This window comes from Passer domesticus, chromosome 3, assembly GCF_036417665.1.
Source record: "Passer domesticus isolate bPasDom1 chromosome 3, bPasDom1.hap1, whole genome shotgun sequence".
In the NCBI taxonomy this organism is placed as follows: Eukaryota; Metazoa; Chordata; class Aves; order Passeriformes; family Passeridae; genus Passer; species Passer domesticus.
The window spans coordinates 91,491,732-91,516,320 of record NC_087476.1 but is presented as its reverse complement, the minus strand read 5'-3'; the positions used below and the strand labels follow the sequence as shown (position 1 = coordinate 91,516,320).

Sequence of the window (24,589 nt, the reverse complement as noted above, 5' to 3'; positions counted from 1 at the left end):
AAATATAATGTATAAAGTGGGTAAAGTAAGCTATAAAAGGACATGTTTAAAAAATTATTCTTTGAAATTTTTTCTCAATGTGAGTAACATCTGTTGGTCATTTTGTCCGCCAGCACAAGGAAGTTCAGAATATGAAAGAGGTAATGAACTGTGAGAAAAGCTTTGCTTTGCAAGAGTGTTTCTTTGATTTTCTTTGTCAGAATTGTAGTGGCCTCTGACCAGTCACAAAATAACAATCATTAATTGGGCTCTTTTTGTTCTCAGCCTAATCTTGCAACCAGCAGAATCATGTTCTCCAGCCCATCCTCATCCATGAGCAACACAGTAAATGCTGCCTCAAGGAGAACCCGTTTATAGCAGATAACTATTTAAGAACTGTTATAATCGCTCATCTGGAGTAACAAAACCCAGGTGCTCTACACAGCAGCTGCTTGTCACCCTTCCTGATATCTTGGCAGGTCTGCAAGTGAGGAGAGATCTGAAACCTTGTGCAGACATAATACATTTCACTCCCAAGAAAATGAAACCATGCTTGGAGTTTCCCTAAATGATGGTTGTAACAGGAGACACAACACTGTCAGCACCTGTGTGGGAGAACCATGTGATGGAAACTGGGAACCTTTGTGTAACGCAGACCCAAGCCCCAAAAGCCAAATGTGATCAGCCTCCTAAGAAGAAAATGTTTCTTCCTCAAATCACTGCTTTTTATGGATGCTCAGTCACCTCTAAGCCATACTAAGAGAGAGAGAAAATAGTGCTCAGCTGTGCTAACTAATCCTACCTTTTGCACAGATGCCTTGGTAGAGTGGACGAAGCATGTGAAGAAAAGCTGTTTTTTTATAGAAATATTCCTCTGTTAAAGACCTAAGATATTCACAATTTTCTTCTAACATTTCAACTCACCACAGTGTCAGGGCTACTCCTTAATGTCCACAGGGAACCTCCATGCATTAGAAACCCAAAGCAAGTTATCAAGGTCCTTCCTACCCCTCCTACCTCTGCCTCTCCTGCACATTTCTGAGCTGTCGACACAGCTCCTTGTGTGGTCTTGAAACTGATGCTGTTCAACAGCAGCCAAAAGAAAGGGGAAAATCTGCTTTTTTATTTATATAAATCTGGCTAAGAGTTTTTATTTATTTAGAATGGACTTTAAACTGTGCTTGACTCTAAATAAATAAAACACGTTATTTTCCCTCCCTACTGGTTGCCACCAAGCCGTGTGAATTCCAAAGACCACACAGACAGCAGCGGCTGTGTGGTAACCTGGGGACTGGTGCAAAGGGAGGCAGCCCACCAGAGGCTGGGCTTTGCAAGGCTTGCAGGTGAAAGCAGCACTGTGAAAGGCTTGCTTTGAGAGTAAGGATAAGCACAACTCTGAAAAAGGCATCAGTTCCTTGGATATTGTGCTGATGCTGATCCTCTCCTCTCCTCTTCCCTGTCTTCCAGTGCATTTCTCTTCCACCAGACTGGGCCTTACCAGGTCACTCCTGTTCATGCCCTGTCCATCACAGTGACAATCCTCTGTGAGTAACAGCAGCACCATGGTGAGGAGACAGGCAGGAAGAACGGCAGGGAAACACATGTCAGGATTCAGGTAAGTGGAGAGGAGAGGAAAGGAAGAAAGTACCTTTAAGATTTATTCCAGGCAGTCCATTTAGTTCAGACAGATCCTTGAAAAAATCAGTTTGGATGCAGTTTTGTGCACTGTGCATTAGGGTGACCCTGCTTGAGCAGGGAGGTTGGACCAGATGACCCACTGAGGTCCCCTCCAACCTTACCCATTCTGTGATTCTCTGGGGGAGAAGAAACTATTTTTACTCTTCAGCCAGTCACAGGCAGCACTTCTGTAACATGTATGCCTTCTTTTAGCCTGTAAGTCACAAATTCAGTGGACCAAATACAGCTCATCTTTGGAGTAGCCCCTGGTATGAACTTAGATCTGGCTTTATCAGAAGCAGTGTCAGAAGAGTAGATCAAAAATTGCACAACAAACCTCCTTCATACCCTGCTCCACAGGTGAGTCTTGTACTCAGGGAACAGCAAAATCACGGGTTCCTAGTGTGCCTCATCTGAACGTTGCTGATTTCATCACATGCTCAGTAAATGGTAACTTCAGACAAGCTCTGTCCAGACCTTTGGGAAGCACCAGGTTCCTGAGATACCTACCCGCCAAAGGAAGCACATGGTAAATCTCCCAGTGTTTGGAGGAAGGCAGAAATGCAAAAACCAAAGTGCTAACTCCTCCTTTTAACACCCAGCTAAAACCAAATATATTTGCTGCTCCCACAGTACCTGTGTACAACAAGTGCCATAAAAAGCCATGCCTTTACAAAAAACTCCCCTTTTAGATCACTAGACAAATAAAGAATGAATCCATCTGCCACTCTGCTTGCTCCTGAACTGCTGCACCATTGATTTCAATTATTTCACCTGTCCTTCCAATGCTTCTCCTTTTGAAAGGACATACAGGGGAAATCACAAAACCCATCTTCTTTGCAGGTATCTTATTATCATTGGACAAGGACTTCACCATGCCAAGTTCTGCTCCTCGCTTTGTTCTTGTGGTTTACCAGCTGCTAACTGGAGAAAGAGCTGCCTGCAAAGTCATTTTTATGGTAGACTGTGGTCTGTAGTTGATCTAAAAGGCCTAACCTTGCTCTCATTGATCCGACTGAGGGACAAGCATTTCTCTCTAAAATTATAGTTCTATTCAGCAACACTAACCCAAACAGTCGACTCTCGGAAGACAGAACAGAACATTTCTCAGACTATAGAACCTGCTTGAAAAGGGCTGGATTTGCCAATCTATGCTAAAATGCAGTGGGCAACAATTTTCTGAGACAGACCCATAAAAAAAAAGCTATTTTACCAGTTACAGGATAATCCTCAGCAGCAGCATCTGGTGTGAATAGGAACTTGCAAATTCCTTATCTCTGGGGTGAACATCCAACATGAGCAGAAGGACTGGGCAATGGTTAGCAGCAGCTAGCAAATTTTTTTCTTCTCTTTTAGGGGGGAAGGATGAAGGATGAGTGAACTTATACAATGAAAGTGAGGAAAAAAGCTTAATACAAAGATTGGCAAGGCAGAAGCTGGTCAAAGGAGAGTAGGAAACTGGGAGGTCAAGCCAACTGAAAAGCCTACATTCTCCAAATAAAGCAGGCATTCAGGGTCCATAGCTTGTGAGGCACATGGCCAAAGTCAAAGTGAGACACAGAAAACCCTACCACAAGACAGAAAAAAAACACAGAAAGAAAGAAAAAAGGCCATATCTCAGCAGAGCAGTGCAGTTGGCTCAGAATGAACTGTTGAAGGAAAGGTCAGCAGACAGCCCTTACTCACTGATGACTGCTGAATATGAAGCAAGGGGCAGCTAAAGATGCAGAGATTATTAGAGTGACAGCAAACCCTTCCATCTGGGAGGATATTGGACAAAGCCCATATCTCCCTGTGTTCCCAAGGATACTGAAAACTAGAAGCAGTTCTGAGAGGGGAAGAAACCAGTATGTATATCTGGATTCTCAACCAATTTTCAAATCCAGCTGATTTAGGTGATGATGCAGCACAAACAGATTTCTGTGAAATGCAACCTGGATTTGCTAAATTTCTCTTCTACTGGAGAATACATTGCTGTGTGCTGGCTGCAGGTGGACTATCAGAATCCCACATGAATCCAGGATCCCTGACCTTCAGTTAATACAACTGGCACAATTCCAGCAAATCTATTCAATATGAAAATGCCCAGTCTTTTTACCCCCTTGTTTTCATTCTCCCCCATTCCAACATTCTAGGTGGAACATACACTGTAAGGATGCCCCTCATGCCAGCAGGACTCCCTTGTTCCCCTCTTGCACATCAGGGGAAATTAATTTCAATGCAGCCAAATTCAAGGACAGACCACAAGCCACAGGTGCTCTTAATAAACACAGAGGACAAACACAGCCCTGAGGTCCCTGATAACCCCAATCTGCAGGGCCTTTGGTGACCACACCACCAGACTTTGCAGAAAAAAGAGTATTAATTCTTCCTGCCGAGGACAAGGATGTGAATACTCAATACATGAATCAGCAGCTTCCATCTCTGCTCTTTTCTGCCTTCTCATTCGATATCTCAGTAGAACTTTTCCAAACCACTCAGAGAAGTTTCTAAAAAATTTTTCAACATACTGTATTCTAATAACTGGATTGAGGGTTATGCTTAGACTTTCCTTAAAAAAAATAAAATAAAGAAAAAAAAAAAAAAGCCCCCCCACTTTTTTTCTGATTTCTGGGTGGTAAAAGACAAAAGACTTAAATTTAAAATGTTGTGGAGATCCTATGGGAAAACTCTTTATATTTGTGTGTGGTCCTGCAGTTTTGTCAGTTGTCTGACATTTTAATTTCCTGTTCCTCTCTTATGGTGAGATTCTGATTTCCACTCTCTCTTTCTCCTTTCTCCATTACAGAAACCTAACAAGTATCTCCAGTTCTGCCATCTGTTTCCTATTCACTTTTATAAATATTGAAACAAATAATTAATTTGGTGAACAGGCATGATGTAGCCTGGCTCATCTTCAGTCAATATATAACCTCTAGCAGCCCTTTCCAGTCTTTCAATCTCTTATAGATGTTAGCTCCTTTACACAGGATTATTCGTGGTCTAACTCCTCAGTGAAACAGGTCCAGCTTTAAATGCTCCAAAGTTTTTGCATTAGAAACAGCCACTCTGGGTACTGTGTGTCCCCACAAGATGTTGTGCCAACATCTTGCACACCACTTTTTATAAACTTGCTCTATTTAGGCAACATAAAATATGGAAGAATTGATATCCACTGAGTCTGATACAACAGCCATGCTGAGCAATGCATATTCTGCCTGTCCTCAGTGACTAAGTACACCCTCTGGCAGCAGGACTGGGATGCTACTGGGAGGAGAAAGATTGGGGCTACATTTGAAGCAATCCAAGCTGTTCAAACCGGTATCACCCACTGCCTGTCTATTCCTGTTCCACGTGCCAGTGCAATTCTCTGTGTACTGGGAATCTCAGCCTAGCAGATTCCTCCTGAATGTCCAGTTGCCATTCCCACAGGGCAGAAATTATCTTTTTCTTCTGTGGTTGGCTATGGCTTGTGTCAGTGTGATGCTAAACTGTGACAGAGCTGTTCAGTGTCCATGCATGAAGCACAAACCCCAGCACAGTACCCAGGAGTACTCCTATTGCTGCAGGAGCACACTTGTCCTCAGTGCCATTTTAATAGGTTTTCATTTTTCTTTACCCCTCTGAAATGCTAAATCCTGCCTCTCATTCTACCAGAAAAGATTTTCTGTGAAAGACCATGCTAACCCTTGCTAATCAGAGATACTACTTAGAAAAATATTTTTTAAATCTCCACTGTGTTACAAAATATCAAAATCCCTTGAGGATGATTCGCTTAATCCTCCATACCCAAACCTGAGGAGAAATTACGGTAGCCCCAGGAGCACTAACAATGGATGTGGACTCCCTCAGGATGGTGGCAGGGAACAGGGTGTGCTGAAAGAGGGTGAAGAGGCAGCTCAGGGCCCAGCTGTCCTTTTGACAGTCAGTCCATCCTGGCTGGCACTCCCCTGGATCAGGGTTGTGTCGCCCTGTCCCCAGGTGCCAGCAGGCATTGTGTCCCTTCTCTCCTTCTACAAAGAGCCATGTGGACAAGCCAGACTAAGTCAGACACACACCATTATCTCAGTGGCCACCAAAGAGCTCAGCAAACCTTGCCCAGACTAACGTTTCTTTCCTCAGATTGTGACCATGACTCTGAATTCGTCTTCTGGATAATTTCTCAGAGGAACAAGCCTGTAACTTCTTCTTGGGGCTTAAAAAAAATACTTTCCAATGTATTTTTCCGTATCACCACACTCTGCCCTAGAGATGTCTCAGAGAATATATATGGTGAGGTTACACATTCTAGTCCTCGCTGGGAATGGGATTGCATAAGAACATTCCGATTATTTTAGGTTATGGAAAAAGTAATCAAGTATTTCACTCACCACTAAAATGTCATCATTTTATGCATTTCACAAAGAATTCTCTCATTATGTTAGATAGGCCTGGAGAGACTCCAGTCTCTGTGGGTTGCACGCATTCCCCCATTCTGTTCGGAAATTAAAAGCCTTACTCTGTTTTTCAAGAAAGCCAAGTCACTTGGTGCCCTGCTACTGACCCAAAACTTGATGGCAACACACCTGATTTCTCTTACAAACTGATCTGGCCTTTTCTGAATACGTTCCTCACATAGCATTTTCCCCACATGCTTTGTTAAAAATAATATATGCACATGAAGAAAAAGAAAGCCCATAATAATAATGACATCAGCAACCACTTGAGAAATATTAATGAGTGCTACCAACAGCACAGCCATTCACTGGCACTGAATAAAGACAGCAAGTCTATAAGGCCATTAATATCTCAATTTTTAATTTAACTAAATATTTTTATTATTATTTTGGCACAACAATGCAACAGTACATAAGCATTATACAAACATTACAGCATCAGCAAGAAAGTTCAGCCTTTGCACAAAAGAGTGTGTTAGCAACAGAGACTTCATGAATGCAAGTCATTCTTACTGTAGGAGAGAAGCAAAGTGTTTCCTTACCTCTTACTCTCCTCCACATGGCCATGGAATCTACAAGGTCAGAGAGTGACTGAACCTGTGACTGGGCACTGGACAAGCACGTGAAAGGGTGGTTCCAAACCCCTATGTCCTGGAAATACAACTCTAGGGCTTCCACAGCTGCTTGAAATCCAGTGGCATGGAAGAGATAAAGGTTGAGTAAGAGATGTCTGCATTGAGAAATACAATTGTTGTGCTATGTTGCTTTAATGTGAGCTTCTACTTTACTGGATTTTATGTAGCAAAATGCATCTCCTGCTAATTTGCTGCAAAGCTTCTCATATCCAGCAGGGTCTTTATAAAATATCTTTCGGCAAAATCAGGAAAGTTGAAGAGAAAATCTATTCCAGGAACAAGTAGAGCACATGTTCTACATTACCTGGAGGGCCAGGGTAAGGAGTGACCCTGATTGCATCTTAGTAAAAAATGTCAGAGATCTCTTTTGAAATGCCATAGATGTCTTTTGAAAATACATACATATTGTTGGGACAACACACACTGGGGAACACTCAAGTTCCCCTTCAGGGTGGATAACTGTAAGCAGTACCTTTTAGTGCAGGCACTGGTGCTTTGTTCCAGTGAACCAATAATGACAAGAGAAAGTATCAGATATTACATCTGGTCCCACAGACTCTTTCATATAAGCAAATCTCATTGCACTGGCAGGTCACACTGCTGTGCATAACTCCCAGAAGAAAAGGTGCATAATTGAGAGCAGTTTCTGAGCCCCTCTAGAGCTGCCTTTGGTGGGGAGGAGAGAAGGGAAGAAATTGTGAATTATTCACAATTTTCAGTTTATCCCTAATCCCTTAATTCTGTCATTCTGAGGGTAGAGACTTTTGCTTAATGGCAGTGCCAGAAACAACAAGCTAGAATTGCATGTTTATGAAATGGGGCCTTAGTTACTTATTAGGATCAACTGAGCTTGAATTAATGTTGGCTCACATTCAAGAGGACTGAGTGGCCTGAATAAGCATCACAGTTTTAAAACTCATTAATGGTTGTTTGTTGTATATATTTAATATACTAGAAACATCAAGCACATTAGAACTATACTTTTCTTATAAACATACAGATGTAGAAAAATATGGCTAATACAGAATTACATTCTTTGGACTTGTAGCTCTACTTACACCAGTGGCTGATAGATGAAGGTAATCCTGAATTTAATAGGACGCATTATGTACCCAAATCTGAGTTGGGCTGGGGTGGATAGACACATCACCCTGTTACCAACTGTGCTTTTATCTCAGAAGTGTATATTCTACAGGTGATAAAGCAAAACAGGGAAAAAATCTTGTGTGTGTAGACATGGGGGTGTAATGCAAGAGGAAAAGAATCCAGGGCAGGTAAAGCTGACACTGTAGATAGCATGGGGATGTGAAAAATTACTGCTGAAGGCTACCGAATATTGGAAAAAATACTGAACACTGAAAATGAACAGATGAAAATGCAAGATACTTGCTTCAGATGACCTTCATATGATCCGAAACATGGGATGGACAATCATTCAGTTTTAATGTACTTTGCACATGAATTCTTAAAGTACTTAAGTTTTTATTTTGAGGGGGGTTTTTTTGTTTGGTTGTTGTTGTTTTGGGTTTTGGTTTTTGGGTTTTGGGGAATTTTTTTGTTGTTTTTTTTAAGTGCGTAAAGGTCAAAAATGCTTAAGTTTGCCTGAGACCTCAGGTGCATTTCTAAGGATTTAACCAGCCAGGGATATTCACATAGAGGCCAATGTGTCAGATATCACAGAGCACAAGAAATCAAGTTGAGCTCTACTAATTTTCTGTTTCAAATCAGGAGCAAGCTTTGGAAGCAAATGCCACCATGATCCCAGTTACCATCCTTTGGTTTGCACTTCAAACAGCCTCAGGGCTCACAAACTGGGTTATGAAACTCAGCTGGAAGATTCACTCCAGTGGTGCATCTACTGCCCTGTGGCAAGTTATGAGGATGAGCCTCCAGGCCCAGACTGGAAACAGCTCAAGAGAGGGCACCTGAAATGTGCCCCATGCAGACATCAGCTCTCCAGCACCAATTGCTCTGCTCTCACGAGCGGGATGTGGGAGCAGAGAGAGGGACACAAAGTGCAAGCTGTCAAGTTAACCCTCTTATTGAAGGCCAGTCCTAAAATCCGTATCCTTAACACAGAACCAAGCCCCTCCTGAGCTCATTTCATCCCTATTAAAGGACAGCATTTTACCAAATCAGACTACAAAAAAAAAATCAATTTCAAATTATGGTCTCAAGACAAAACATGCTTCTGGAAATAAAACCTAAACAAACTCAGAGGTTTGACTGAAAACAATAGCACTAGCAACAATGCATGGCAATAATAATAAACATTACAGGATATGATTTTTCATCAAAATATTAGAAAGAATTTAAAGCACTAATCTTGTCTGAGCACAAAAGTTTTTTTAATTTTGCTTGGTTGGTTGGTTTTTGTGGGGTTTTTTGTTTGGTCAAGCTTTTTGCTGGGGTTTTGGGGTTTTGTTTTTGAGAAAAAGAAGTCTCATTCTTTCATCCCCAAAGTAAAGTATGGTAAGTAAGACTTACCTCAAGACGAGACACACGTAGAATTAATATGTCCATACAGGACACAGCCCTGTCATGCATACTCTTGACTATTTTCTATCAGAAGAAGAGAAAGTTCTGCCTATTCTAGGCAGGGAAAGGAGTGTCATCATCCTCCTCTTCTGGTAAGAAGAAAAACCTGCTACCCAAATGGTTTCATGAGCAAAGGCTTTCAGTCAGCATCAGAAATCAGAAAAGGAGAAAAAAAAATAATTTAAGACACAAATAGATTTGCTCCTATACTATAGAAAACACTGATAGGCAATGAAAATCAGGGGTCTGTGGTACCTTCCCAAACAGAGGTAGTTGTATTATGATAATGGGACTGTGCTGTCCCATTTTTCAGTTCAAAGAATTTTGTTTTCTTCAAAGAAAACAAAAGTTTCTTGTTCTCCCTGTTATTCTTCTGCATTCTTCAGAACTATCACCCGCAGAGAGCTGCAGAATGAAGACACTGAGAAGGGTGGGGAAATGGGTAAAGTATACATCAAATTATAAATATGAAAGAATATAGTAGCTTTTAAACTGAAACAAGTTTATCAAAGCAAGTAAAATAAAGGTTGCTGAAAAATCTGAAAAAGGTGATCCGGGTTGTTTTATGCAGCCAAAAAAAAAACCACACAGCATCATTCAGATTTCTCATCAACTAGGAGACACGATGACAATAAAACATAAGTGCATGCAGAAGACTGCACAGAACAATAAAAAAGGCAAACATCACCATCCTGAAAATCATTTAGAGACCTAAAGCTTTTTGGAATCAGAGTGGATGACTTATCCACTCTGCAACATCTGAGTAAAGAAGCAGATTTCTTGTGGTTAAAGGGTTTCAGAAAGGATTCGTCAGACCCAGCATCATTTTGCAATCCCCCATAACATTGATTTCTTCATAAACTCATTTTGATTCCCTCGTGGCTCTGGCAGTAATAAATCACAGCAGTTTAAAAGAAGGTCATGTACACATTTTCATATTTCATACATGATCCTGTTGCACAAAACAAATGATCTGGGATAATTTGTTTGAGGGTTGTAAAGTCATCAGTTCACTTTGGATTGACTTTAATATGTCTCCATGGAATACTCTCATCCTTTTCTCCTTCAGAAGGACTCTGTACACTCATTTGTTCCCTAACTACTTTCAGTAAGGCCCAAAACTCATCCAAAATTTCACAGTCCACAAAACTTTCTCTTACAGGCAAGCATTTTACATGAGATCACAGGGTCCACCTCTCTGCTTACTCTAAAGTGGCATCTCTAACCCTCTTTTAGGTACCTCAGCTATCCACATAGTTTGTGAGGAGGTAAAAGCACCTGGGAGTAAGACACAAATGCCTAGTACCTGCAGCTAGCTGGAATCCTCTATCTCCAGCATTACCCCCTGGCAGCTTTCATCCTGCTGCTTCAGCATGATACAGCCCAGCAAACCCAGTCCTCGGGTGCTCAAAAAGGCTGCTCAGGTTATTATTATTTTATAAGACCAGCACAAGGCAGAGTAACAGGAAAACATGGTATGCAGGGAGCTTATCATCTCAAAGTGACCAGGTTATGTTCAGCAGGGCTTGTGTTGGACAAGAGTTAAGAGTTTCAGCTGTGTCAGACCTGGCTCCATGCTAAGTCAGCCCAATACTTTTGCTCCCCTCATGCCCTTGGGAATCTCTGTTATTCTGGTTTTCCCATCAACCATGGCGCATCACTGTTTTGCTAGGGAGAGCTGTGTGTGGTGCTGCACACACAGAAATTATGTCTGGTATTGTAAGGCAGCTACACAATATCACTCCAGCACAGAGCCTGAACATGAGCGTTCTGCCCCTGAAGTATTTTCATTCCTTTTTGAGTTTAGTTTTAGCTTTTGATCTCCAGGTTCTGTAATTGATAATCAGAGGATATTACTCTGCGTCCTGCCATTTACTAAAAATTTTGTGCAATCTCTTACAATTGTTACTGGTTTTGTTTGGAAATATCATTGCATTTACTAATTTATTTATAAAGTATCAACTTCCTCATAATATAAAATAGAAACCAAATTTCTGCATTTCAGGAGCTTTTCTCTTTCTTTTTCTATTATCATATAAACACATCTGCTTACATTTTTATTACATTTTTAGGCCCACAAGAAAATCAAACTCAAAACAATACCAAAAATGAACACCAGTACTTTGGATAGATACTATTTTAAAACAGAGGTTTGGATTTCATAATTTAAGTGCCTTTTTTTTTTTGCCAGACCAAAATACTTTACATGCTACTAACTAGAGCTACAACTTTTATTGTGGTTGAAATCCTGACCCCTCCTTGCAGCAAAACTGTCACGGTCCATGCTATAAACCCCAGAGCTAGCAAGAGATTAGGGGCCAAGGGGAAGGCTCCAGACCCCATTTTCATGCTCCAGAGAAGAGTTATTGTACTATTTCTGCTACTGCTGTCTCCTCGCTTCACACATGGTCGAGAACCCTCCCTGCTCCCACTCTCTCACGCCTCCAGCCAGTCAACAACTTGTAATAAAAAGCTGATGCCAAAAATTAGAATCATAACCATATATTGAAACACTCCTCTGAAGTGCTTACATCCCCAAACCCATATGGACCCAGCAAAGGATCTCAGAGAGAGAGAGAGAGGGGAGGAGAGAGAGACGAGAGCGCCTAGCTGAGAAGCACGTGGATTCATGCTAGCAGCAGCCCAGCAAGCTGCTGGAACTGATTTACCACTAAAGCTGTTAAGCAATGACTGACTTCTTCCAATTATTGGTTTCACAAACAATAATCAGGTTAAAATTAGTCATCTGAATGTAAAACTTTGCTTGAAGGATATGGAGTGCTGTCCTGTGGGAGTAAGGGAAGAGGGAGCGCTCAGAAAGGGGAGACATGGGAAAGCATCCTAGAGGTGGGAAATGTGTTTTGCATCAGGGCAGAGCTGCAGGACACCGTACAGCACACTTTCAGCTCACTCTCTCACCTCAGGGACTGCCAAATGCCACTGTGGTGACAGCAGGGATGAGCTGGATTCCAGAGTATGAGGTCTGGGGACATGTGCACATAAGAGAGGAATAGAAGGAGACACACAGAGATGGAAATTTAAAGGCAGACATTAAAGTCTCAAACATATACTCCTGTTTTGCATGACTTTTCCTACTCTAGTCTCGGTTTGCAATTACGGACCAAAATTAACAACCTATTTTACCATCTGCACATTTATTTCTTTAGATTTAACCACTGCACTGCAAGCAGCACAGTCTGTTTTAAGAAATATAGCATCACTGAGAGCTGATGGATCAAGAAACAGAGGTAAAAAGTTATGTGATAACATTTCCAAAAGCAAGGGGGGCAGGTCCTGACTCTGGGGTGACCATCTAGTTTATCACAAACCAGACACTTTTTTTCAAAGCTTTGGTTTCAGTGGCTGTAGCCAAATAACAAAAGAGAAAACTGGAGCCTGAGCAGAAATTTCTGGCTCCTATCCTTTTCTTAGACCACCATGCTGGATTACCACCACTGCTAACAGCACTTCCACTGAGATTTGGCAGCTGGGCCCCCTGACAAAATATGGAGATATGCTGATGGGCTTTGAGCTGAAAACACTGAAGTATTTTCTCCATTTAATAAAGAAAAGCATCTAAATCTTTTAGGTTGAAAGTTCTACTGGGAAATAAGCAACAGGCATTGCTGTGTTCCAAATGTCAAGACTTCCACCCTTCTATAAATTGTAGTCGGGGCTCAAGCACAAGGGGGAAAATTCCCAGCACAATCCTGCACACACCACAGTTCTGGAAAAGGACAGCACTGAGCAACTGCATTAGCCATGCAGTTTTCCAGCCTTTTCACATGCCCAAAGAGAAAAAAGCCCACCCCAGGAAAGGAAGTGAGATACAAATTATAGGGAATATTTGTACAAGAAGAATTCAGCTTCCTACACACTTGGAAGTACGACTGACGAGGAAACAATAATAGCAGCTGTTCAGAGATTGCACCACCCCTCCTAAGAACTCTGTTTCTTTCAGTATGCATGATTCTGTATAATTTTGAAGCCTATTAGAGGTGAAGGAAATGAGGAGCATTGACTATAAAACACAAAGGTCAAGACACAACCCCTGCCCTGGGAAGTCCCTCCACTGCAGATTAACAGCTGTTTTGACAGTTTAACAATTAAAGAATTACTCTAACAGTGCTCTGATTTTACACATCTTCTCAGCACATCCATCGTGTAGCACTGCATCGTGGACTAAAATGGAGGGCATTGGCATTTTTCTCAGCCATTCTTGAATTTTTGACCCATACATATTTTTGGTTTTTGTTGTACTTCCTTCCTTTTTCAACAAGTGAAAAATTTTAAGCAGGCAAACAACAAGAATGTCACAGCCATGATTTTAAAAAGCATATAGGAAATGAGGCTCTAAAATCCACATTTATGTAATGAATGACTCCTAATCAGAGGAAGTCCCAGTAAGGTTCTCTGATTTGCTGAAAGACAAAGGTAAGCAGCACCAGTATTATCAGGCTGACCTATACTGATCTCAGACAAGAGACTTTCACATGAGGCTTCTTGCCCAGAGTGTCACCACTTCCTGCTCTTCTTTGTTCCACAATATAGGATACTTCATTAGATTTGCAACATCAAACTCATTTCCATGGCAACTCATGGCTCAACAAAACACAAGACATTAAGAACCACACTCAGATTTCATCAGGAGAGAAGGAACTGGGCTGTGTACAACTCAAAATAAATACAACTCAAAATAAATAAGTGCAACAAAAGAAATCAAGTGTCACAGCATGCTAAAGCTCCCTGGAGATAAAGGGGATCCAAACCATGCTGCTCAGATCCCCATTCAAAACAGGATCTTAGCTGCCCCACTGGTTGACATTTTTAAGAGTCAGTGCTTCAACCTGTGGCATTGGGACTCAGGGAAGAATCTGTTCTCCAGAGAGAGTATCAGACCTAAGTCACAATGAGGCTCAGGGTCAACTCACTCAGAGTTCAACCAACCCAATTATTTCTCCTAATTGCACTTCTACTGGAAATGTTTCCTTATCTGAAGCCCCAGCTGAAAGATGTCTTTTGAGGGCATGTGAAAGAGGCTTATTCTTACACTTCACTCCTTTGAATGTTTTAATTTCCGCTGATAATACCATTTTTTTTCCTGGCTTTTCTCTACCTCTGAAAGAAATCTGCATCAGCACTAGCATCATAATGATGATGGCATCCTGCTTTCAGCTGGACTTCTCTTTCAAACATTTTCATAGTAAAAGACATTGCAAGACTCACATCTAAGTTTTTTTTTGCAAGGACTCAAGTTTGTAAACTTGTATCCAATGTTCTGGTTTCAAAAGGAAGTCATAACCATTTTTTGGATGACAAAATAAATGTCAATATTAAGACAGAAGCAGAGGAACAACACATATTTAGATAAACCAGAAAGATTTCACACAGCAAACATTTGAATCAATTTTATACCTAGAGCTTGAGCTAAGACTAAGAGTTCAATCTGTGGGAAAAGCCCCAAAACAGTCTTTGATCTTAAGAAGTTCACTGTGCTATATCCTTCAAGTGAGTATAATTGCCCTGGTTCAGATCTCCTCGGACCTTGTGTATAGAAGCTCATTTTCTTTGATCTGCTGTATAAACACAGTTGCACATTTGGGGTTAAATACATTTAGGAGACATTCCTGCATCCTGCTGGCATGGACATTTCTAAGCCATTCCCTACAGAGGATTTGTTCATTAACACATTTCTCTCACTTAGTGTTCCACTGAATTGGCTCCAATAGGAGAAAAAAATCCCTAAATGTTTCCAATAGGATGTTCCTAGAAGCTGAATGAGGGTTAGACAAGCATACTCTCCAGAAGGTAATATTTTAGAAAAACTGAATGCAATGTGAAACAAGGTAAGCCAGGCTAGAAGACTCCATTCACAAGGACTGGTAAACATCAGTCCTTAAATACAGCTCTCAGAACTTTACATCTATGAACTTCATGGCTGCATACTCAGAGAAAAACAGAAAGTGAAATCTCAAAAATCTGGAAATCCCATAAAATTACTGAATCCCACATAGCTTCTGTTCAAAAGTATAAAGTTACTGCAATTTGTTTGAGAGTCCTGTCAAAAATCTGTAACAAGTCTAGTCTGAAGTTCACAAGAGACACTTCCTGTGCCTGAAGGACCCAACAACAATCCTTGAAGTTTGGAAAATGTCTCAGCATGCAGCTGCTCCATGGAGAGAAGCTGATGATAGCAGCATAGCCCTGCTGAATGCCAAGTCCTGTGGAAAACCCAGGAGCTCAAACACAACACTGATGGTTTCCAAATTCTCTTGAAAAATAAAATGAGCTCTTCTGAATTTCTCTTGCATGACAGAGCATGCTCCAGAGCCATAAATGATTGCTGATGTGGTAAGTCACAGTGATTTCACAAACATTAGAAGCATGACTTGGGAAAGCATTTGGGAAGCAAGCTTTAGCACAAAGCACACTGCATCTCTAGACTTCCAACCAGAGCACCTGTCTGCCAGCTCCCCAAGTGAAATTTAGCTATGCACTCTTCTAGCAATTCATTCTCCTGCATCTGGAAGGACACTGTAATACTATGTACACTCTGTTTTCACTACACCTGTGCATCAGTGTGTGCAAGAGCACAGTTATTCCTGATACACAAGGACAGAAGACACAAGAGCTAGACCAGTGCAGCACTTCTGTATCTTTTCATCTTGGACATGCAATGCAAGTGTACAAATTTGACCCAGTGGTAATTGTTGAAGATGACGGGATATGTGTGGATAGTTTGACAAAGTGGAGGGAAATCCTGATTCCATTTCTCACTCTGCTGTGGGTTTCCTACATTAACTTCTACTAGAAAAGTCCTGCAGCAAGAAAAATCAGCTGGTTCCTGATTTTATACCTTGCCTTTGACATCAGGAAAGGTGTGATGTTATCTTTGGTATTATAAAAAATTCTTTTCTGTAGAATAGAGATTATTACAAAGTGCTCCTCCGTTTCCCAGAGATCTCCATACATAAACATCAAGAGCTCAGATGCTGTGATTATACAGTCAGACAAGGAAAATGTAACTATAGTCACTTCTTAAAACTTGGCAGAATGAACACTATACCTATGCATTTTTTTAATCTTTTTTTTTCTTTTCATGGCTTTGCCTATTGCAGTTCAGTATTTTTTTTTCTAGTGCTTTTTCCCTAAGTTATCTTCATGTGGCATGAAAGATATCACTAAAGACAATACCAGTCTGGAAACAGTCATCTGTTTTCTAGCTAAATCCTCCTACAAAGACAGCAACCAGCAACTGGGGTGTATAGCAGTTAAAACCGTAATGGTGCATACAATGTTTAATTGTGCATATGTGATACACACTATTTAGCTTTCTCATTGTTCCATGCAGCACAAAGAAATTCTCAGGAGACTGAGAAGGGTCATATCCATGGCTCAATGAGAAAATAATCATTTAAAATTATCATTATGGGCCTTCCTCCCTCTGACTTAGCTGGGTGAACCCTAGAAGATTTAGAGTTCAGGTTCAGTTCAGATAAACATCCAAAAGTTCACAGGTTTACCCAAACTATCTGAATCTCTAGAGCCCTGAAATAAGCTGGAAAGCTCCAGAACTGCCTTTCTTGAGGGATTTCCTGCACTTCCAGTTTTGGACAAAAATCAGAAATGGAAAAAAAAGACCCCACAATGTGAACCAAATATTGCAGAATTTCATCAAAACTCATGTTACACTTTGAAAGTCATTGTCTATTCACATAGATCTATTAACTGTTTTGATGATTTTTTTTAATATCGGCTTTTATGGCTAAATCAGAGCATATTTCACCTGATTTCTCCCAGTCTATTCTACTCATTTTTACCATCAGATTTTTGTGAGCGGAACCCAGAGCAAGTGGTAAATGGAGGGTCTGTTCTTCTACACATTTACAGTGTATCTACACAGGACATTTAGGTTTTTCAGAGAATATCTCTCCATCTAAAATATTTATTAAAGCAGAGTCTAAGGGGTAAAGAGAAGATACAAGGAGTATAGTGAAGTAGTTTACAAAGTACTGACATTGGTAACAGATACCCCTCCCATTGGCACATGAGCTGCTGGTTTCCCTCTTTGACACTGATATGGAAAAAACATCAGCAGCCCCACTATCAGCAAGAACATGACCCTCTGATCAGCTGTTGTTCACTTTCCCAGAGCAGACTTCCATCTCCCAAATTAGCTGTGGCCAATCATTTTCTGTGGTGTAAAAATGTGGTTTGGATCACTTAAGACAGATTGCCTGTATCAAAGAAAGGGCACATTGCTTGGCAGTACTTTCCATCATCCTCTCCACTTGCACAGCCAGAGAGGAACATGGGCACCCTTGCCACATGTCTGGTTCCCCTGTGCAGAGCCTTCCTCCTCACCAAACACCCTCCCCATTCACTTGTGCCAGGCCAACAAGAAGCAATTTCTTACCTCACCTAGTGGGGAAAAAACATATCTCATAATTTGGCACAACCATCTGAGCCAATCAAAGGCCTACAGAGTTCAGTCTAAAAATACTTATAAGAAAGAGGGGTATGTACAGAGTAATTCTTTCCCTATTGTACCCATCCAGCTCCCAGGAAGGTACCAGCTCAGAGATTTCTGAACTGACAGTTGGCACCTGCACCATCCTGCCTGGAAGGGACTCAAAAACCCATCCTCCTATAATTTGCCTGATCCCTTTCTGAACCTGCTGATACTTTTGTCCAGGACAAGATGCACCAATGAGGTCCACAACTTCATTGCACTTCTTTTTGCTTGTTCATATTTCTTGTTTAGCGAGAAACACTGAATATAGAAATAGTTCCTTCTTTAATTTCTCTATCCTTCATTTACTCTTATGGCTTTTAAAAATAACTATCACCTTTTCCCCACAGTCACTCTTTTCCAGCCTAGAAAATCCATCAAGCTCTTTTTCCTGTAGAAATCACTCCATACCATCCTTATGATCCACAATTTTGGGGTTTTTTTTTCTGAAAATCCTTAATATTTTTATATTAAATTATTTCAAAGTTTCACATAGAAGGACAGGTGTGAATGGTCTGTGGCAGGATGCTCTTGTTCTATACTTTGATTTCCATTCCCCTTCTACCAAATGCTAGCATTCTAGATGAATCTGCCATGATTTTGAGATGACATTTTCAGAAACAGCCATAATGACACATGAGGTGTTCCCCCCGCCAGGTGGGAGTAGCTATTTCCTGCTAGTCATGGCATATATGTAATTTATTCTTGTTTCATCACTCTTCATTTATTAATATTAGCAAATAAGCTGAGAAAAGAGATTCAGTCATTCAGCATCCTAGTAGTATCTACAATCTCCAGGGCTGATTTTAGTTTAGGTTTTCCTGAACATTTTTGTGTCATTAGCAAATCTTGTGCTTTTACTGCTTGTTCCCATTTTTAGATCAGGAATAATTTTAATAACAGGGAACAGATTTTTGTCACTAACCTTCCACTCCTGTGGTTGCCATTCTTTCTATTGCATCATTGTGATATACTAGATAACTGGGGAAGTGTTTTCTACATTGTTTTCACCCATTTATTGGAGGCTTTTCACATCCATTGCCATGAAAGCATGAAGTACCTCTTAACTGACATAAGTTATGAGTTAGAAGAGCAGTTGCTTTCTCCTTCTTACCTCTTGCTGGGTGTCCATCAATGCTATGATAAATTAGCTCTTTTAAAAAGGACCTGCTATAGGAAGCTCAGCTTCCTATATATATTTGGCTTTTCTTGGTTGTTAATTTTTGTCTGGGTTTGGTTTTGGAGTTGGTTTTTTTTCAGACAAGTTCAGTGCTAATTTCAGGCTTCCCTCCTACCAACATTGGCTCAAATGCCTGAAATTATCCAACATCCCAGAGATGTTCTCAGGTTTTTGGTCCCATCTCTCTGCCTGCACAACAAACCTTGAGGCTGCTAAAATTTCACACTCTCCTGAAAAAACCTCCCAGTCAATCAGGCAGCTGAAGCTCCTGTTTGCTGCACCACTCCAGAGAAATGTGTCTCACGGGGTCTGTGCAGCCACAGATGAAAGGCTGCAGGTTTAAGCATGAAATCCACTGTGGCTGTGGCAGCAGGAGGGAGTGGCTGTCCCGGTGTGCTGATGCTGGGGAGGAGGAGGGGCACACCACACATGAATAGCCAGGCACACACGGGACATCTTCTCACCAGATGGTGCATCAGACCTGCTGGAACTCAACTCTTAATTAAGCTAAGAACTAAGGGCCCCACTCACTCACAGCATCAGTTTCCTCCCAACCAGATGTCGGCAAGACACCACAAAAATTGCATTCAGTGCAAGCCCAAACCCAGACTGAGGGTGGCCACTGCCCAAGCCTCACGTACCATCTCTGTCAGGACAAGTTTTCTCCAGCAGCAAACAGACAGCCTCTTTGTTCTGGGTCATCATGCCCTGAAAGTCCCCTCTATCCTCCACGGCAAACCTGAAACCAACACTCCTGCAGCACAGAACTGTTGCTAAGCAGGTACAGAAAACACCTGAAACAGAGCAGGAAATTGTCTGTAGGATTTACTCAAAGCTTCACAAAGCACCCAGCTGCATTAATTTTTCCTAGCAGATCATGACATTGACCAAGATAAGCTATGTGCTGAAATCCCAGATCTGCACCAGACTAAGAGCAAACTGGCAGCAGGTGACACAAGGAATAACCTTACTAGGCATTTGGAAAACGTGGATAAATCTGTGAAGACTTCAAAACCTCTGGATAGCATTTTCAGTAGGTGAATGGACAGAACTGAAAAGAGACCCAGGCCAAGCTGCATGGCAGTCCTACATCTTTGCCTCTGGATCGCCTTCAGTGGAATACAATGATTTTAGGGAAGTGAGGTCCATAAGGCCCCAAAGAAGCAATAATGATTTAATTTATTTGGATAAAACCTGAAGCCAGCAGCCTATCTGTAATTTTATTTGTCAAGCAATGGTAACAGAGTAGTACACATTTTTATATCCTGGGCATTGACTCAGTGTCAAATATTTAATGAAAAAAATCCCAATAAAAATAAAAAATAGCTGATCCAAGGACTGGCAGTGACTGTACTCAAGGATCCAATCCCTCTCTTACCTCCACTCCCCTCCTCTCACTTCACCCCAACTTTTCCCTCCCCCTCTGTCTTTCTCACTTGGAAGATGTTATTGTTTAACATGGCACATTCCCAAGCTGCTAGACCAGGACACTAAAATTATTCACTGACTTTACTGTACTCTTCCACCAGTCACTCATTTTTTAAGCTTTCAGCTCTCCTTCCCTCCACCCCCACCTCCTCCATTCCCCAATGAAACTTGCTTTTTCCCTTCTCTCCCTCCCTTTTTGCTAGGCAGAATCTGGAAAAAAGAAATCAAGGCCAAACTCAACAAAACTACTGCTGCGTAAGAGCAGTCCTTTTTCACACACAGATGGTCGGCCAGAAGAATGAGCGCTTTATAAGACAGACATCGTGCTGGTCTCTGCAATCCTGTTCCCCTGGACCTCAGCAGGAGTTTTTCATCACCAAAGTGGATAATAACTCTGTCAGACACCTCATACACACAGGTATTAATAAATAAAAAAAAAAAAAGAAAGTACTGCAGTGACTGATTTTACAAGAAACTGGGAATCTTAAGGCGATGGCTAAAAAACGCGCACCATGATTACACACAACCAATAGCTGTGTCAACAGGGGTTTATGGCAGCTTGCTAATCAGCAGGGAATGCACTTTTGTATACAGCCATGGTTTTGCACTTCATGGACAACATTTCTGTGGCCAAAGTCTGTGTACTGTTGCACAGCCATAAACATGCAGACATTGTGTGCTTGTTAACACCCAAGTGTCCATAGGTTTCTCCGTGTTTGCATGTGGAAACCCCATTTTCATTGGTAAGTGAAGCTTACAGCATCACGGCTGGATGCACCACGAGGTGCCAGCAGGTAGTCATGCCTTTATTTCTCAAATTTAGCCTAATCTAAAAATGGGGTTAAACATATTATTTTAAAGGAAAATTTAATTTTCCCCAGACTAAGTTTTGATGACAAACAAGGTAGATTCCATCATTGTTACTCAGATTCCAGACCCTCAGCTTTTCTTGTAATAGATCCAGAGTGTCAAGACCACATCTGAAAAACACAGACACCACCAACACTAGCTAAGTCAGAAAATCAGCTCCCTTTGTTTAAAACGGAAAAATATTTTCAAAATCTCTACATTTCCCTACAACAAAAGAAGCAAGGCTAAAGAAAATTCCTGCAGGAAGCTTGAAGTAGGAGCTCTATTCCAAGTTATCTTTCTGCCACAAATGGAAATTCATAACACTTTTGTAACCCAGCATTTCAAATTCAAATAGAATGAAATTATGCGTGAACTCTTGCACTCTCGCTTCATTAGTCATCCCCTTCATTAGTCAAATGAGAAGGGGCAGCAGTTAATGCTTCTGCTCATGACAGAAGTTCTCACAATAACATATTTGAGAGTTATTCTGACATTAAATTTTAAAAATGTGCTCTGCATTTAATCCGATTCAATAAAGGCAGAGAAGAGAAATGCTGTCATCTCAGAAGCTTTAAGATGGTTGTGTTCCCAAACAGAAGTTAATGTGTGACATCCTTGTGCCACCAGCAGACCATTGCTCACGAACCACTGAACAGTTATGGTGTACATGGAAGTACAAATCCCTGTTAAGCACCTGTGCTTTCCACAGGTTAAGCAGCACCCAGTCTTCAAGCCCCCATTTTTCCTTGAATAAATTGGAAGGAAAAATCCTATTTTCCTACTCTACATTATTTCTCCCATTCTCCCTCCAGCAGTCTCTGTTTTAGAACCATTTCTTTGCACTACTGAAGTTTCTGAGAAATAAACACCACGAACCACATCACGCTGATGATTTGTACTCTCCCCTGGGTGCAAAATTGATTCAGGATTTTGTTCAGGACCTGCCAAAGATCAGCACATTACTTACGATTAGAGAGATGCACAGACAAAGCTGTGAGTGAAGATTGCCAAGAAACGGGCTTTGCTGTGCCCACCTCAGTCTGCTGCTGTCAAGCCTTCAGATTCATTTTCCAAACGTAATGAAACAAATTAAGTCAGCCTTTTCAGCATCAATCTCATTCATCATAAATTAATTTTTAGGGGCATTTTCCCATGGAGTCAATCCAAGTGACCCGGATTCCATGCTTCTCTTCTACACCAATCATAAAAATTAACAATAAGTGCTCAAAACGAGAACTCATACATATGGAGCACAGAATAAGATTTAGGAAAAAAAGGTTAAAAGTATTTAGAGACTCGGGGAAAAAGTTTAAACACCAAGTCTCTGAAAGTAACAAAGTTATTTTAAGCAAATTTATATTAAGACAGCACAAATAGATTAGGTATTTGAATGCACACAAATTGCATATAGTCCTGTTTTCAATCAGTCTTTTCAAACATGTAGACATTATTTTTTAATTATTATTAATGACAAGTGCTCAAACTGCACCACAACAGCAAAACTTTTATTAAAGAGGGTGAGAGGAAAGGAGAAACTTACCCTGAAGACAGGTTTTTCAGCAACACATATCTCAGTCACTCCCAAAACCTTCTCTGGCATGGATGGTGCTGACCTCTGTGAAATAGAAGGTAGGATTGGTCTGGGGAGGAGGTTAACAGGCCAGTTCCTACAGTAAACAAACTTTTTAATAGAGTATCTTAAACAGGGCAAGAAAAAATCAAAATCAACCAAAAACCCAATAACAATTTTTCCTCTATAGGAAAATGCATGGTGCAAAGGAAAAGTGTGTATTTCAATTTTCTCACTTTCTTTCTCCACATGCCTCAGTCTGATGATCTGAGTTTCTCCTCCTAAGAGCATCAGCTGCAGTGATTACCACAGCAGCAATTTGTTGATGGCTAAAGGGGAGGAAGGTCTGAAAACAAATAGGGTGATGCATCCTCAATCTCCTGAGTTTATCAAGCCAACTTTAGAGAATTTTATAACACAAGATGAGCTCCAGAGTATTTAACAGGGACTTCTGTGTTTTCTTTGAGAATTTCACTTTTGTCAGGTTGGGTTTCAAAATGTTTCCATTTTAGTCTGAAAACAGGGGAGGGTATAAACCAAGCCTGCAGTGCTCTGGCAACCTTGTGCAAGTCAGAAACGTACGTCTGTGAATGATCTGACAGGGGCTGAAACCAAGGCTTGTAAAACCAACCAACAGACTTCAGTGCTCTCAGTGGAGGCAGAATTGATCCGTGGCAATCCAGGATTATTAGGGCTGTATTTTTTTTAAGCAGAACACAGAATGTATTTCAGCTGGATTTTAACTCAAGAAAATTCTTCTGATTGTAATGGCATTACTACCTTTCTAGCTTCCCCCTTGCTCCCTCCCTGCTTAGTTCCCCTGCCAGCAGCTCCCCACCTTGTCCTCCAACACACAAAGCTGTTTCTCCATCTCAGCCTCAGTCACACAAATTGCTCTGAAAGGCAGAATCCCCAGGCTCTCACGAAGCTCCTGCTGAAATTAATGAGACTTGGCACCAGACCATCTTATAGAGAATTATTTGCAAGAGCAACACCTTACTATTGGAGACAACACAAAAATCACTTCTCTACTGACAGTTCTTGTCCTCAGCTCTAACTTTTACCCAAGTCAGGAATATTTTTTGTTTTATATCTGACTTGACAGTTACTAATACTACTGTGAGAACACACCACCTGACTTTATATGATTTAGAAAGAGTAGAGAGAGCAAAGATAATAGTTTCATTATAAGTTTTAAGTCTCTGCAAATCTCTCTACATCGAACCATTCCTGATCTCCCAAGAGGGACTCTCCAAACACTGAAGCCATGCCTATTTGGCAAGAACTACAGACAGGGATTTCTTTTTTAGTCTCCTTCGTCTCTACAGAGGGCAAAAATCTTGGACAGAAAACTTTGGCCCAGAAGTCTTTTTCTTTACTTGCAGCAGTTAGAGGCACAGTGATGGTTTTAATAGAGTTCTGTAATGACTCTATTGCTAGTTTTTATTACTATTTCTTGGAGCAATAAAGTGGCAGAGGCAATGATATTGAATCACTAACTTTTCTGCAGTGAAGAAGAGAGCATAATTAGTCCATTAAGTCATTTTCATTCAAAGAACAAATGCATTTCTAGCTCCTGCAAAATACAGTAAAAATTCTTTCTCACCTGTGTTCTCCCCTAGCCAACATCAGAAGGTGAATTTATGTTGCCAAGATACTTTAGGAGTAACTTGAAATGTCCCCTTGACTTTTATTTTGTGATATTCCTGCAACTGTTCCTCAGAGTGCCTGTGACAGAGCCTAACAATGCTCCCTGGACCACCCCAGCACCTCACGCTCCCCAGGGAAGCTCCCAGCTTCTCC

At 41.0% G+C, this 24,589-nt stretch overlaps 1 long non-coding RNA gene across 2 annotated transcripts; it reads right to left on the bottom strand.

The window, feature by feature from the left end:
• Positions 1–1,801: 1,801 nt before the first annotated feature.
• Positions 1,802–24,589, bottom strand: LOC135298184 (uncharacterized). 2 transcript variants are annotated; one of them, XR_010360181.1, is made up of 7 exons: positions 24,393–24,589; positions 23,625–23,720; positions 22,757–22,831; positions 22,251–22,408; positions 22,004–22,157; positions 19,574–19,730; positions 1,802–2,162 (listed from the first exon to the last, which is right to left on the bottom strand). It is a non-coding gene; the product is annotated as an uncharacterized LOC135298184 (long non-coding RNA). The 2 variants fall into 2 exon arrangements; XR_010360182.1 differs by having other exon boundaries at positions 23,625–23,717.